The sequence below is a fragment of the Pseudophryne corroboree genome, chromosome 6, assembly GCF_028390025.1.
Source record: "Pseudophryne corroboree isolate aPseCor3 chromosome 6, aPseCor3.hap2, whole genome shotgun sequence".
Taxonomy (NCBI): domain Eukaryota; kingdom Metazoa; phylum Chordata; class Amphibia; order Anura; family Myobatrachidae; genus Pseudophryne; species Pseudophryne corroboree.
Genome location: NC_086449.1, coordinates 235,703,780 through 235,718,118, shown reverse-complemented (window position 1 = coordinate 235,718,118; position 14,339 = coordinate 235,703,780). Strand labels below are relative to the sequence as shown.

General features: G+C 40.8%; 1 long non-coding RNA gene across 1 annotated transcript in view; it reads right to left on the bottom strand.

The window, feature by feature from the left end:
* Positions 1–5,195: 5,195 nt before the first annotated feature.
* LOC134935153 (uncharacterized) overlaps positions 5,196–14,339 on the bottom strand; it is a 170,426-nt gene continuing 161,282 nt past the window's right edge. Inside the window, exon 3 of the long non-coding RNA XR_010179942.1 lies at positions 5,196–5,377. This is a non-coding gene — a long non-coding RNA (uncharacterized LOC134935153). The remainder of the gene's footprint in view (positions 5,378–14,339) is intronic.

The following is a 14,339-nucleotide window of genomic DNA, read 5'->3' as shown; positions in this document are numbered from 1 at the left end:
GTAGGTTAGTAATGCAGTTCTGTAACTTCCCGTTGTTTTAATTATGCACATTTTGAGCTAAAAAGATGCTTGTCAGGAACCTCCGAGACGGGCTACTTGGTGTGACTTGAGCCACAGTGTATGAGGGCACATCTGTATGTTTACTTAAATAAGGCCAAAAATGTATGGCACATGTATTAAAAGTGATAATACTAATACAATTGCATGCAGTAACTGCTTATGAAAGTTTGATATATCCAGGGCCAGTGATATGCAGCGGGCAGGGAGTATGCATTGCAGGAGGATGCCAGGCTGGAGGGGCACTTTCCTCGCACTGCTGGCAGCTGGCTATCCACCGTTGCTGACCTGACACTCCTATCATACTGTATGATAGGCGGGTTTATGTAGCGCCCCCGGGTCCCCTTCCCTGGTCTGTGCTCACTGGCCACCTGCCTCCTCTGTGCTTTCCCATCACCTCTCCTTCACTGGTTTATCATATACTATATTATAATATTATATAACATCTATAAATTATTTTGCCCATAACTCATTATGGGGTCTATTCATGAAGCCGTGAAAAGAGTGAAGAAGTGAGCCAGTGGAGAAGTTGCCCATGGCAACCAATCAGCTGCTCTGTATAATTTTATATTATACAAATTATAAATGTTATGTCAATGCTGATTCGTTGCCATGGGCAACTTCTCCACTGGCTCACTTCTCCACACTTTTCACTGCTTCATAAATGGACCCTTATGACTGTAAATTATGTAAGGTTTGCACTATTTATTTGCGTAGCTGATATATAGGAATCAAAGAAAGGTGATTAGCATATAATAAGTATCATAAATGAAAAAATATATTAGATATAAAATCATAGTCTCCCTAATCCTAATGGCGTTATATAAACTTCCCTTGTGTTTATTTTTATTTATTTCTAACCTCCCTCATGTGCTGGATAGCTGCATAAGCTTGCTGTCTGGCACACTTTGGAGTGATATGGTGGTGGCTTATAATTCATATACTTTGGGTGCAGTGGCTACACAGTACTGAGCATTGATTTGATGAGAAGTGGATGCATAAGGGTGGTTATACTGTATATTACAGTAGTGTCAGTGTTTACAGATTGCTGGATGGGGACTGACACTCTTTCTGGCATACAGCACCAAAATGTCTAGTTATGGCTCTGCTCTGCCAGCAACCTTTCTGTCTACCAAATCAGCCATATTTCTGTCTGTCCAGCCAGCACCCTTTCGCCTCTCCAGCCAGCACTCTTCTGTCTCTTGAGCCAATACCCTTCTGCCACCCTTGCACATTATGTTTAAAAATATGAAACATTGTAGAGACATTTCAAGAGGAGTCTACTTGTCCAGTAGAATCCATAGGGTACCTGTAAATAAAATAAAATACTCATAGATCCCTTTTCCCCAAATGCTGGGACCCCTTGTGATTTCTGTCACTTGGGGACCTGCCAGCCAGTCATGTGCCACATCATAGCACCCTCCTGATTGGCTGTGCGCTCCCGGCTTGCCAATCAAGTGGAACGCATAGGCAATAATGGGGAAAGGAGTCCCCATTGTTGTCTATGGTAAGAACCTGCAGTCTGCGGTACACCGTAAGGTTAATTGAGGTCACCCAAAAGAGTGCCCTCAATTGGCTCCCTGATTGGCTGGCGGGTCCCCAAGTGAAGAATTCATGGGGGGTACCGGCATTCGGGGAAAGGGGATCCATGTGGCTGTCCTTTAGTGCGGTGGACCAGGTTTTTTGCCTTTTTTATTTTTTAACCCTGTGGATGCCTACATGGACTGAAGAGGACCAATCTACACGGGAAACAGGTGAGTATCTTTTTTTATTTACAGGTACCCTATGGATTCTACTGGTCAAGTGAATGTAAATGGCAGCGTGGGATGTAGGTAAGTATGTGTAAGTGTGTGTATGTATGTGAGTGTGAGTGTGCAGGTGGGATTTATTAAAGTGTTACTTTCACAGTATGTGTGTATTATCTTTATTTGAATATTTATATTGTTGTGGAACTACAGGTACCAGCGGGCCCTTTAATGCCTTGCATGCTGGTACATGCGAGGGAGGCTTGCTGGGACTTATAGTTCCACAGCATAAGACAATATTATTTTTTGCATGCATTTTTATGGCTATCAGCCTGCCATCCACAGCCCACGGATGGCAGGGACAGCCTTGGGCATCATCCCTGGCTCTTGGGTGCCTGGATGGCGGGATACCTTTATTGGGGGGTCCCCACTCCCCCAAAGAACCCTGGTCAGGGTTGACTAGTTGGGGGGTAATGCCATGGCTGCAAGGACCGCTATAAATGTGTCCCCCGGCTGTGGCATTATCTCCTTGACTAGTCGAGCCCGGTGCTGGTTTAAAAAATATGGGGGACGACTACGTCTTTTTTCCCTCATAGGACTACGTCCTTTTCCCCCCATATTTTTGGAACTAGGACTGGTCCAAGAGCCCGGTGCTGGTTTTTAAAATACTGGGAACCCCTACACAATTTTCCCCCGGTATTTTAACAACCAAAAATGTCTCAAAGAGCTCTGGGCTGGTTATGTTCAGGAGGGGGACCCCACCCTTTTTTAAAATTATTTTTAACTCTTTACTACACTTTTAAATAGAGAAGCATGCACGGATCTCACTGATCCGTGCATGATTCCCCAAACATGCCAGCCAGAAGCAGGTCTATTTGGAAGTTCTATTTGTGTACAAATTCCATCCATTTCTGGCAGTGTATGGCTATTGTCGGCAGTAATTGAGAATACAAATTCATAGTAAATTCCCATGTTCTATGAGGTATATGTGAAAATCCAACTGTGTTTGGCCGATGCATAGCCAGATTAAGGGAGGGATGCAGGGTATACTGTACCCCGGGCCACCCTGTGTTACGGGCTCCCGGCCAAAGCACACTGATATCACTAGCTTTCCCTCTTAATGCGAGAGACAGAATGCGAGCAGCAGTCAGAGACACAGGAATATCATGTTTCATGAGCTACAGACGGAGCTTTCTGTCCAGAGGAGAGATAGGAGGGTGGAGAGAGCTGCAAGTGACACACGGATCCCAGCTTCTACTCCTCCTTACCTGGGTGTTGAGTCCTGTGTCAAATTTTATGCAACTAAACCATTTGGGTCTATTGATAGAAGAGACACACACACACACACACACACACACACACACAGAGAGTCCTCCTGAGTCCTGTCCCAGTGTGTAAGTAGTACAGAGGCTGATGCTATTCTTGCATGTGACAAGATAAATTCATTATTAATTATTTTTCTATTTGTAGTTTAAGGTTAAGTTGTCTTTGTTACACTACAAGATAATTTTATAAAATAGTTGTTTTTCAATTAGGTGGTGCTACGATATAAACAGTACCCAGGCATTATTAAACTCTTAGTTTAAAACTAATATACACCATTGGTTTAAATTTAATATACACAATCTATACCTCCCACCATGACCCATTCTAGGAGGGACAAAATGCTCTCTACCTGGACTTCCTTCTTAATTTATGATTGCAAACACCTGTGTTGAAACACCTTTCTTATCAATTAAACAGTTCAACACAGGTGACATCAATCATATATTAAGTGGGAAGTCCAGGTAGAGAGCATTTTGTCCTTCCTGAAATGGGACATGTTGGGAGGTATGCACAATCTAATCTACATCCCCCACCTTCCACCGGGGCCCCCCGGTCTTAAGTGCACCAGGCACCCACAAGGCTTAATCCGGCCCTGGGCCGATGGTCTATTAATTCGTATTTGTCTGGAAGGCAGTGTATCTCAACGAATTGGTAGAACTCTGCTATGATTGCTGTTTAGTAAATTATTGAGTTGCATTTTTCGTATGAAAATGCAAACTCGAATCAAATCAGGAGCTTAGTAAATTTCCCTTTTTGTATCAGGAAGTTCTTGCAAGGGTCACATGGTCTGTGGATGGAGGGAGGAGCTTGGGCAGAATGGGGCATTCTCTGCTAATTGCACTCATTTACCTCAAACTATACTTCCATTTAAAAATTGATTTTGTGAGCTGAGGGTGCGCTTATTGGGGAGTACCTTAAATAGCATGTAACAGCAGAGCCTATTGATCCTGGCACATGGACCATTTAATTGTGACAGCTTATCATCCAAAAGCATCTGATGCAATTAAATGCATGTTCATGTGCACAAATATCTGACTATAATAGCAGCAGTAACACACACACGCATGTATTGTACATAAGAGGTAGATGAGTACGTGTATACTGAAATGTGCTGCATGTTTGCCTTTGTGCAGTTTTATCATTTACCTTTTGTGCCTTGGTTTGGCTTCAGGTGCAGATGGTGAGCTAGAACTATCATCGGTACATACAGACTACAATTCTGCCTGCCAATTACATCGGAATACATATGTTTTATCAGTGGCCCGGATCCCGGCTGTCATGATCCCGCCACCAGTATGCCGGCAGTGGCAAGCGCTAGAAAGCCCCTTCCATGCTCACTGCGGTCACGGTGGCTCACTGCACTCGCATTTCACCGCCTGTGATTGCCTTGATTGCCTCACGTTACATCACCTATTGGTCTCTTATCATATAATGTATGGGTTCAATTCAAAGCAGATGTGGATGCTGGTGGAGCTCAATCAGTTATATGGGAGTGTTGGAGAATGCAGTCAGGTGATGAGCACAATCTGCATTGTCATTTCCTGATCACTATAACCATAAGTCCCAACATGACCCTCTCCAGTAGGGACACAATGCTCTGCTTCTGGATTTTGCACTTAATGTATGATTGCCTGCACCCGTGTTGAACAGGTTAATGGCTAAGCAAGATGCTTCAGCACAGGTGCAGGCAATCATACATTAAGAGAAAAGAACAGGAGCAGAACATTGTGTCCCTCCTGGAGAGGGTCATGTAGGGAGGTATTCTATAACTGCACCCCCCTCGGCCAATGCCAAACAGCACACTCTCTCTGATAGGAGAGAGATTAGGAGCCAGGGAAGGTCACTGAATACCAATAGATTTGATTGTGAGGGACTATGTAGTGAGTGAATTGGAGTCATAGGAGCTAATGATATTTGATAGGTGAACTGAATGGTTTCTATAATAAAGGTGGATTAGGAGCAAGAGAGGAAGCGTGGAGGCCAAGGTCATGTTACTTAGCTCCTGCACCGCTCTCATCCAAAGAGATTATTTAATGGCAGATGCCATACCAAGCAAATGAGTCCCAAACTAAATGGCTGTGACCTTGGCTCAGGATGAACTGCTGGGTTTCGATTGGCACAAAGGATACAACTGTTCTTGATTCAGGCAAGGTGTTCCTGCAGTTCTTTTTTGGCCGCCTGTCATCATCAGCATAATCCATTCCTCTGCCCCTTCGGGTTTTCAGTTTTTTTGAAAGCTTATGGAGCACCTGTGAATGAGAACAACAGAGGAGAGTACAAAATGAGCTATACAGGGTATAATTTCAGCACAAAACATGACACGTGCACCTGCTGACAATGAATAGCATTATCACATATGCAACTTGTCCGCATTTCTCTCTGAGCTTTTAAAGTGCCAGCACAATAGGGGCTGAATGACTGAGCGTTCCAGGCTTGTGGGGAGGATGCCATTTTTCCTGCCTGTAATAATAACATCTGCAGACTCTATTTTTCAGGAAATTGCTGCACTAAAAGCATTCCCAGCAAAGTACTCCCAGCATCCTCAGCTAGGGACACAAAAGGAAGAGGGAGTGTTACAAATAGGTATTACGGAGGGTGCAATGCACCAAAAGTGGATAAAAGCCTGGACTGTTATGATGGTATTTGCTAGCCCCTTAATGTTAAATACTCACTCTGAGCATACCACTGATTTACTACTTGTCACATTATAATATTATATATGTTGCTTACATTTTTATTATATGTAAGGGTTTAAAGGTATTTATTGAATTATTATTTTTATTATTAATATTATTATTAATATTTTGTTCACTAAATATAAGTTGTTAGATTTATCTAATTGTACATTGCTTTTCATTTTCCTTTCTGTGATGTTAGCTATGTTGTGGTTTGTAATATACAGTACATAGCACATAGGCTTGAAAGAGAAACCCACCTATATTAAATATTAAACCATTAACTGACCTCCTTTTAATTAGCAAAACATAGGGAATGAGCGGATGTGTGGGCTCTGTGGTTCAAGAGCCCTTGAGTGCTTCTGTAACAGCTCATTCTCCTGCTTTAGCTAGTAGAACATTGAATTTTACAGCGGCTGAAACCTCTTGTGCTAAGAGCACTGATTGGACGGCTGCAACCACTATGCCTAGGGTGGTTTTCTCCTAATCTGTTAGAGTAACATCTTTAGAATGGGTGGACATCTTTATAACAAGTATGTTTTATTTTTATATACAATTCTATTTAACACATATGAACATATGTTACTTTACACATAAAATGATTTATTGTGAATCAGAGATGCCATATTGTTTACTGGCTAATGTACAATGATGTAGAATTGGCTAATGATAGAATTCCATCATACTTTGGGCAAGCTACAGTACCAAGACAAATGCTTACATGGAATGACCAGGAGAAGGTACTCTACAAGTTCTGGGCATTGATGTAGCTGTGCGTGGTACAGTACATAGGCACTAACTTAGTAAAATCATTATGATAAAGTTGCCACCTTTTTCATAAACAAAATATCTTATGAACATATTTAATAAAGTGTGCATTACTGTATAGTGAGTATTGCAAATTTGGAATGTGATTGTCAAAATGACCAGAGGTATAAGAAACTCATATCCATAGCAAACAGAAATCTAATCAGGACAGACTGGATTTTTATTGGACTGGGTGTTATATTGTGTCCCCTGATTACTGCACTGGCCAGTTTGTGTGTTCATCAGGGAACAAAAAATATTGTTCCTCTTGTAATTGTACACTGACAGAACATATTAACAGAACTTGAACATGTATGTGTGACCAATTGACCCCAGGTGCTGTTGTTCAACATGGGTTTGGATTAAAAGTTTGACAGTACATAGATAGACAGTCAGTATGTCAATAACAGATGGTCGACAGTCAATAGGTTGACAGGGGCAAAATGTCAAAAGTTAAATAGATGACAAGGACTTAAGTTGACAGGGTCAAAAGGTCAACATGTTAATGAACAATACAGAAAAGGTCAACACATTTTTTATTTAACCCTAATCCTAACCCTAAACCTAACATTCCCCCTAGTGCCTAACCCTTCCCCTGGTGCCTAACCCTAATCATCCCATTCCGCAGCCTAACCCCAACCCTCCGTCCAGTGCCTAACCCTAACCGTATCCTCTGGCAGGCTATCCCAATCCTCCCCCAAATGCCTAAGTTTAAACCTAACCCCTAACGCTAAGCCTAAAAATCATTAAAAACCATGCGTCGACCCTTTCCGTATTGCCGATTTGCATGTCGATCTTTTGACCTTGTCAACTTAAGCCCATGTTGACCATTTTACCGTCAACATTTAGTCCCTGTCAACCTATTGACTGTTGACCATCTGGTGTCGAGCTATTGACTGTCTATTTACTGTCTATCTTCCATCCGAATACCATTCAACATTCATGCTAAATAAACACATGGTAACATGGATCCAACTGGCTATATTTTTTGTCACTGTATTAAAAGCCCCAAGTTTAAGGTCAAGTTCACAAACTTTTTCTGCCCCCCCCCCCCCCCCCTGCCCCCTTTCCATAATGTCTTGCCAGCACCCACGACCCCTTGAGGAAAACAATAACACAAGACAGCAATGATTAATATGACATTGTTCAAAATGTAATCCACCCCACTTGGTATACCCAGAACCAAAGAGTGCGGTATTTCCCACTTTAGGTACCACTGCTACATATGCTAAGTACGAAGTGTATACAGGTTGAGACTCTAATAGCCAAAATTCCGAAATATGGAATATTCTAAGCATGACTGAGATAGTGACATTATTGCTGTCTGATGGTTTAATGTACACAAACATTCTTTAGTCTACAAAATTATGTAAAAAAAATCTAAAAGGGGGCTTCAGGCTGTGTATAAGCAGTATATGAATCATACATGCATTCTGTGTTTAGACATGGGTCCCATATCCAAGACTTTTCATTACGGTATGCAGATATTCCAAAATATGGAAATATCCAATATCAAAACATCTCTGGTCTCTAGCACTTTGTGTATGGGAGACTCAACATGTATAATACCCCTTTTCCACTAACATAAAAATCCCAAGATTTTGCATGTGAACGCACATCAACTTGGGAATTTTGTCAGTGGAACTGCAAACTACCCAGGACAAAGTCCCAGGTTCCCATCCCTGCTCACTACCTGGGTCGGGGCTGAGATACAGGAATTTGACGGGTTGATAGACCCTGGCAATTTCCTGGTTTGTAGTGGAAACAGGGTATAAGTAAATAGCACCTAACAGGGAATTTCAAGGAAGTTTCAATTACTATGGTTAGCTAAGATATAGAGATGTGCGCTGGACCATTTTTGCTGGATTTGGCTCTAATTCGTGGTCCGGTTATGGATTCTGATTTTTTTTTCCAAAAACTGACAAACCCTAACATCACATAATTTGTGGCTTTTTTGTTCCTAGAGTTTTAATAACCTCAATAACATTACTTTGCAGTCATTTCCAGTCAATTTTGATCACCTCACAGCTCACAATATTTCACCAATATTGGCCAAAGGCTGCAATGAGCTTGCTGGATAATAAGTGACAGGGCAGTGGCATAAGCCATAAACACACAACAGTTTATAGAACATCTAAGAAACATTGCCACACAGCAGTGGCAGAAATGAAAAGTGGTGCATGATGGAATTGTTCTTGAACAAAGCGCATTAGGATAAAGCTCACCAAACAGTACGAACAATAGAACTTAACTATACATATATTTATTTTTTATTTTTCTGTTTTTGAACTTGTTGCGTGGAGTCACTGGGCTTATAGATGCATGTGAACAAAGTGCACTAGTGTAAAGCACACCAAACTGTACAAACAATTGAACTATATGTATTTTTTTAGTTTTGTGTTTTTGAACTTGCTGCTTGGTTCAAACTGCATGGAATCACAGGGCTTATACATGCACGTGTACAAAGCGCACCAAACAGTACAATTTACAGCAGAGTACAGCACATCATATAGCAGCAGCAGCTTGCCCCTATACATAGTCACTATACAGGCACAGCTACTTGTGAGACTAAAGTCTTTGAACACAGCACAACCAATACAGCAGAGTACATTGCAGCACACAGCAGAATACTGAGTGCCCCTATACACAGTCAGTATACAGAGCACAGCCACTTCTGAGTCTGAAGTCTCTGAACACAGCACAGCCAATACAGCAGAGTACAGCACTGCATACAGCAGCGTGACCCCACACAGTCACTTTAGCGAGCACAGCCACTTGTGAGTCTGGAGTCTCAGCACAGCAAATACAGAAGAGTACAGTGCAGCATTCAGCAGCGTGTGTGAGAGTGAAATAGCGCAGTGCTTTATATAGAATCCAAATCCCATGAGAAGTCGATGCCAGGAGGATGACATTTTGCCTTGAAGTGGGATCCGAGTCTCATGAGAACACCCAAGCTGTGGCCCAGGTGGACTCAGATACCACGATCTTGGAGTGGTTCAGCTTCCTGTTTATAATTTCAGGTTATTGTGATTTTCAGATAATAAATGACAATTCAAAGCCAACTACTGCAAGTCGTAGAATCAACTGTACAATGAATATAAGCTGTGCCAGGTCTAATGATCTTGGTGCTTTCAAAGTTTACAGTGATTTCATGGTTAGTTATTAATAACTTTTCCTGTTTTATATAGCCTTTCTAATGGTGTAGAATGGTGTAAAGCATGCCATTCTATTGGTTCTGCTTATGTTGGAGGGGACAAAATTGTCAGCCATTTTGTAGATTTGCCCGCGCCAACTCCTGCGTCTTCTGAAGCGCCTTTTCAGGAACTGGCAGGATGATTACACTGGTCATCCTGAGTAATGCAGCAGTGGATCACAAAAGCATGCAGTGCGCGTCTTTCTACTAGGGATGCTCTTGCTGCTTTTGCAAATGTTAGCACAGTTGTTGCGTACAAAGACAGGTTTGAGTTGGGAGTAAAGCAAAGAAGCAAATAACATGCTGCAATGAAAGTAGTGCAAACACATTTATTTATTTTGCATGCCGGGTAAATAGTGGCTGGTTTTGCATGTAGCTCACAAATTAAATTAAATAAAATGCACTACTCTTTTTATGATGCCCTGAATACTGCAGAGCTAGGTATATCCTAAATCCATTTATTTAGTCATTGCAGCCCTGAGATTATCTTTTGAATTATGGGTTCTATAAAATAACAAATTCATGATCAGTCGCATCTTTCTTTCCTGATGTATCTGAACACCAAGGTTTTTAGTAATTACAGACTACAGTACACTGTTGTTTTATATTAACGTCTGAGTGGTTTAGCAATTCAGTCTGTAGCATTACAGTAATTACAATTTGATGTCCTGTACGACTCTAATAATTTCCCAAGAGATACAAAAGGTGCCACACAGGCGGGAGATGCAGTAGGCGTGGCTCCCTGAGTTGCATCATCATGGCTGGGGCCGCTGTATAAGTCTATTGTTTGTGGCATTATGAAGCAGGTGGTGGGGCTGCAATGACACAATTTACTAAGACACTTGTCATTAATCCCACAGACCGCACTTCTTTGCAGAAGTGGCTGGATCCAAAGGCTGATTTACTCTCTTACGAGTCTTGAAGAGCTCTATGAAATTCGGGAGGTTCTCTAGACATTCGTGGAGAGTAGGCTTTAATATAGAGATGTGTGTGGACTCCCGTGTTTTGCTTCTAATTCTTTATCGTGTTTTGGTTTTGGCAAAACCACCCATGATTTTTTGTTACAAATTTATAAAAAAAAAAGTATTACTAGTATTGGTGCAGCACGGACAGTGTAAAGGTTAGCATTACTGCCTCACAGCACTGAGGTCATGAGTTCGATACCCACCAAGGCCCTAACTGTGTGAAGTTTGCATATTCTCCCCATGCTTGCATGGGTTTACTCCAGGTACTACAGTTTCCTCCCACAATCCAGAAATTTACTAGTAGGTTCATTGCCTTCAAACAAAATTAACCCTAGTGTGCATTCTCCTGAACGCTGGCAGCCCGACAGCTGGTATATTAACTGCATCCCATATAAACCATTATAAGGCTCTAATGACAACACCTTGGAAGAGTGTCTCTTGTCTCTGGGGATGTAGCCATGACACTATTTTAACATGGTGCTTAGATGTCTATATTCACAAAACTTGAATTCTGGGAGGTAGGATATATGAAGGCCAGTTTGCGGTCTGTCAGTAGCAAGTAATAGAATTTTAAATTGTACCATCTCCACTGCTCTTACAAAGCTTCTCTTTGCATTTAGGTTCCAAAGACAAAATGCACTCTATGTGCTCGCATTTTTTATAATTAAGATGTGTACTTGTAATCTACACGCAACAGATGTAGCCATTTTAGAGGCTGATAATATTAATATACAAAATATACAACTTGCTTTACTAAATCCCTAGAAAACACTGAGCCAAAGAGTGATAATATGAAATGGACTGGATACATTCTGATACTTTCCAGTTGAGATGTGCGGTTCGGTTCTCCAAAAAGCCGAGTCCACAGGAATTTTGTGGATGTGAACCAAACCAAAACCCGGCCCGGATCTCCGGAGAAGATCCAAACCAAACTGAGTCCCGGTTCAGATCTTCCTGTGGTTTGGAATTTGGATTTTAAATACAAATTTCAGGTTTTAGATTCGGTTTCAATTGCAAATATAACATGATTTTAGCTGTTTTTATCAATTTTTTTTTCTAAAAATCAAGACCCAAGACCAAAACCAGTAACGCAATTTTGACAAATACAAAACCCTCTGACAAATTAGAGCAAAACCAAAACCAGCAAAAATGGCCTGGTGCACATCTCTACTTTCCAGTACATCTCAAAAAATGCCTTATCTCCATTGTGGATAAGCAGTCAGTTCACTTAAATTCTGTTGAAAAGTTTTACATTTAAATTAAAAACGTTATTAAATGCTAAATGTTTTTTACACACAGCAAGCAAACAACTTGGTCACTTTGTCTACAACTGTATTTTTAATTGATTCGACATATTTCCACAATGAACTGTGTATTTATTTTATGAAACAGGACCAACTAGGGTGTTTACTTTGACCAAACCCAACAACAACAACAAAACCCATCAATGACATTGAAGAAAGAGAAAACCTTTTCTTTTTTCTATAGAATGTCATTAATATTTTTAGAGGATATAATCGCTAGCCCCAAAGCCGAGGATCTACCAGTGTAAATGTTACAATACAAAGTAGATATGGATAAAAAGATCTTTGCTGTCTTCTGGGGAGCACCATCTTTATGAAGACATCACTGGAAAGATGACTCCACTTGGAGCAGTTACAAGAGGTGGAATCTATGACAGAACACAGAGGTTGAGTTTGTTCTGCACCACACACTCTGCACCAATATTGATATGATATAGGCTCCATGCTTTAAAAGATCCACTTACTTGCAGTCTACAATACAGTTAGTCGAGCTTCATTCCCTGCAATCCTGCTGTGTGATTGGACGATGGCCACAAGCAAAGACCAATAGTAATTTACTTCAAACTACACTTAGAAACATGCCCAGTATTGATGTTACTGATTTGTGTTATAGCTACACATGCAGCCCTTTGATGGCAGCATGTGCCATGCATTATATACATGAATTATGTCCACTATGAAGCTATCACTATTTATCTACATACTGTACCAATCTATGCATACAGTAACACATAATTGTAGTTACCGGAGGGGTGATGCCGGTGGGCAGTGTGGAGGGAGGATTGTAGCATTGATCAGTGGGGGCAGAGCCTGATAACACAATTCACTGAAAATCAACCATCACTTCCTATCTCTATAAACAGAAATGGAGTATAACCAGCGCTCAGTCCTGTTTCAACATAAATGTCCAATAAAAATGTCCAGTAAAAAACCTTGTGAAACGTATCTTATAGAAGTCGATGGACAACTTTTGCAGAAAGTGTCAACTTCTGTTCTTCACTCCATACAATTCCTTTCGGTGGAGAATATACATAACATATAAGTGAATGACTCCCATAAAGGTATTTTTAGCCACCTTTATGGGAGTCATTCACTTATATATTATGTATATTCTCCCCCGAAAGGAATTGTATGGAGTGAAGAACAGAAGTTGACACTTTCTGCAAAAGTTGTCCATTGACCTCTATAAGATACGTTTCAAAAGGTTTTTTAGTAGACATTTTTATTGGACATTTATGTTGAAACAGGACTGAGCGCTGGTTATACTCCATTTCTGTTTATTGTGTTTGTACTGTAGGGATTTGGTGGTCCCCTTGTGTGTATTTAGCTGCATAAGTTCTTCATTTCTTGCGCCTTGGGACTGTTCACTTTTGTTTTTTGAGACATCACTTCCTATCTGCCCATCTCATTAGGAAGTGGGCGAGATGCTGGATTGTGACCTGCTTTTCTTTTAAGTCCATGAGCACTCCTAATTATAATAATAATAATTATTAATAATAGGAATAATAATACTAATAATAATATAACCTGCCATACTGTCTGCATATATAGGGGATGCGAAGGTATCTATGTAATCTTACATTTAAAGCATTTACAAAAACCAAATCTAAGAGCATACAGAGTATTATATTACATGCACTGTCTACAAAATGGTCAAAGCATAGAAGGTGAAACCTTTACTAATGCAAGTCTGTCTACAAGAATGTTAATGGAAAAAAAGGGATTTCTAACGGGCTTGAAGTCCTTGACACTCTGTTCTTGGAAAACATGAGTACAATTTGATTCCTGAAGTAAAAACCTGATTAAATAAAAAGTCAAGCAGAGATTTGCATTCCCTCTTACAGAGAGCCTTGGGGCAGAGAAATACATCCGTCCCACTCTGCGGACATGTAAATTGAGTTAGTGTGACGACCAAAGCCGGCAGTTAATGAGTTGGAAGCATCTAGGAATAAATGAATAGATCTACATAAATTAGTCCTCCACTGGGAAGGAATTTGCTGCCAGTCCTTTTATTCTTCAGGAGTAAAATTTCTTGCTGGGATGAAGATGAAGCTTGTAGATGATGCATCTGACTGGGGATGTGCAGGAAGAGTATCTCTTCTTCACCGCACATGACAGTGACAAGGACCCAGGTAGATGTATTCGTTTCAAAGAGACTTGCCAACAGAAATTATTACTTTTGTAATCTTGCAGGTAGTATCATTGAAGTGCACCAGGGAGGCATTTTCTGTCTATTTTTTATTAAATAAATCAGCCTCCCTCTCTCC